Below are 2,766 nucleotides of genomic sequence, written 5' to 3'. Positions count from 1 at the left end.
AAAGAAACTTTCTCAATTTAATTAAAAAATATTTATACAAAAGCTTACAATTAACACCTTAATTAATGGTGAGAAACTAGAAGCTTTCCCACTCAGATCAGAAACAAGGCAAAAAATATCCTCTGTTAAAATTGCCTTTCAACTTTGTACTGGAAGTCCTAGATAGTACAATAGACAAGAAAAAGTATATTGATAGGAAGAAATAATACTGTCTCTGTTTAAAGACAACATGATTGTCTATGTAGGAAATGTAAAAAAAAAAAAAAACTGAAACTAATAAACAATTAGAATAGAACCACAGATACAAAGTTAGTGTACAAAAATCAATTGCTTTCCTTATACCAGCAATAAACAAATGGAATTTGAAATTAAGAATATACTACCATTTACCTCAGAACCAAAAATTAAATGTTTGGGTATAAACTTGCCAAAATATGTATAAGACTTCCATGATGAAAACTACAAAGATTTTTGTTGTGTTTTATTTTCCTTTGGAGAGGTTTTTGCTATAAGGTGCATATACTTGCCAGAAAGACAGAGAGAGACAGAGAGACAGAAAGCAAGAAATCACCCCACAGGAGGGATGGCCACACCACAATCCCTTGTCCTACAGTCTCCTCTTGGGATCTTGGGCACACACGCACACATACCCGGCGTGAGTTTAAGACATCAGGTCTGGGATTTGAACCGCAGTTGACTACATGGGAGTTCAGTGACATAGCCATTACACTAACTGCTGGTCCTAGGAAAACTACAAAATTTTGATGAATAAGTCAAAGGACTAAATAAATGAAGAGATATTTCATGATCGTTGATAGGAAGATTCAGTATCATCAAGATGTCTATTTTTCTCAACTTGATCTATACATTCAGTGTAAACCCAATAAAATCCCAGCAAGTTCACATTCAAAATCCGCTCTACTGATTTTCTAAAGTACAGATATTAAATGTTAGAGATGGTGGATACATTTATTTCCCTGACTTGATTATTACATACACACATATGTTTTTAGAAGCCATTCTGTACATTCTGTACCCCACAGAGAAGTACAATTATATATAAATTAGAAATTACAATAAAAATTATTAGTAGCAGTAGTAAGAACCCAGTGAATCTTTTTTTTTAATATTGGCAAACTTTAAATATTATATGGAGAGGCAAAAGACACAGAAGGACTAACACAATACTGAAGGAAAAAACAAAAATGGAAACTTACTGTAAGTGTTAGGTTGATGGAAAAAAAAAAATCACAAAATATACAAATATGTCAGCCACATTGGAAGGCAGTTTGTCAATGTTTTATAAAACTAAATGTACATTTTTTTTCCTTTTTTGTGTGGCATGTATGTGTGGTTTTTTAAGCAGGGTCTCACTGCTGTAATCGTCCTATTTCAGCCTCCCGAGTAACTGAGACCGCAGGTGAACACCACAAAGCCTGGCCTTTTAGGATAGGCTGGGAATTAAACCCAAACTTCTTACATGGCCTTAGCTTGCCAAACAGCAGCATCTAGTTCAACCTATAGCAGCTGAGCCAAACTAACCACACTCTTACTATACAATCAAGCAAGCAATCAGGCTCCTCAGTATTCACTAAAATGAGCTGAAAATTTATACACAGACAAAAATGTGCACACATATATTTATACCAACTTTGGCTATTGTGGGAGGCTGCGCACCAGCAAATATTGCCAGTTTCTCAGAGAGCAAACAATTATACAATGACAAAGGCCATGATTGGCTCCCTTTCAAAACCTCACCTTCAAAACCATACTCTGATTGGCCACTTCCCATAAAGGCCACAATTGGCTCCCCTTCAAATCTTCACCTTTCAAAATCATACTCTGATTGACCACTTCACATAGCAAATCAGTGAGCTTAGAATCCCTCAGATTTGCATATCCAACACCTCATGATTGGTCCACAAAAGCAACCAATCATAACCCACCTTTTACAATCCTTCATTTAGCCAACCACTGCCCACCAGCATGTATATAACCATGATCTCTGGCCCACAATCTCCAGACGACCCTGAAGAGCTGTCACACCGTGTCATCTCTGGACGACCCTGAAGAGTTGTAACACTGTGTCGTCTCTGTGCTGCCCACAATAAATGGACGACCCTGACAAGTTGTAACACTGAGTCGCCTCTGTGTTGTAACACTGCATTGTTCATCCTGTCTCTCACTCCTTCCCTCAAGAAACCTGTTCGACTGTCCCCCAGGTCGGGACAGGCTATAATTTCTAAAGATTAGAAGCAACTAAAATGTCCTTCAGTAGGTAAATGGATATACTGTAATACATCAGACAATGAAATATTAGTCAATACTAAAAAGATATGCACTACCAAGTCATGAAAAGACATGGAGTAGGAACAGTCAGTGGCATGATGGTTAAGGTGGCTGGATTTCATATGACCGACTATGTCAAGTCTCTGACCTGGCAGCTTTAAAAAAAAAAAAAAAAAAAAAGGAGCCAGGCATTTGTATAAATGCATGCCCAAAATCATGGAAGGAAAAATAGAGGCCAAGGGGTTGTGGCATGACCATCTTCCGTAGGAAGCGCTTTCTCACTTTCCCTCTCTTTCTCTTTTTCAGTCTCTCTCCAGCAAGCACATGTGCCCTCTAGCAAGTTTTTTAAAAATAGAGAAAAGAAAGGACATGGAATAAATGGAAATTCATCTTAGTAAGTAATAACAGACACATAGACCAAGAGGACAGAATAGAAAGCCCAAAAGTAAGTGGACATCAATTAATTTTCAACAGTCA

At 37.3% G+C, this 2,766-nt stretch overlaps 1 pseudogene; it reads right to left on the bottom strand.

Moving 5' to 3' along the window:
- Positions 1-802: 802 nt before the first annotated feature.
- The window catches only part of LOC102474708 (L-lactate dehydrogenase A chain-like), a 25,744-nt pseudogene continuing 23,780 nt past the window's right edge, over positions 803-2,766 (bottom strand).

This window comes from Tupaia chinensis, unplaced genomic scaffold, assembly GCF_000334495.1.
Source record: "Tupaia chinensis unplaced genomic scaffold, TupChi_1.0 Scaffold149104_1, whole genome shotgun sequence".
In the NCBI taxonomy this organism is placed as follows: Eukaryota; Metazoa; Chordata; class Mammalia; order Scandentia; family Tupaiidae; genus Tupaia; species Tupaia belangeri.
This window is presented reverse-complemented; position numbering and strand designations above follow the sequence as displayed.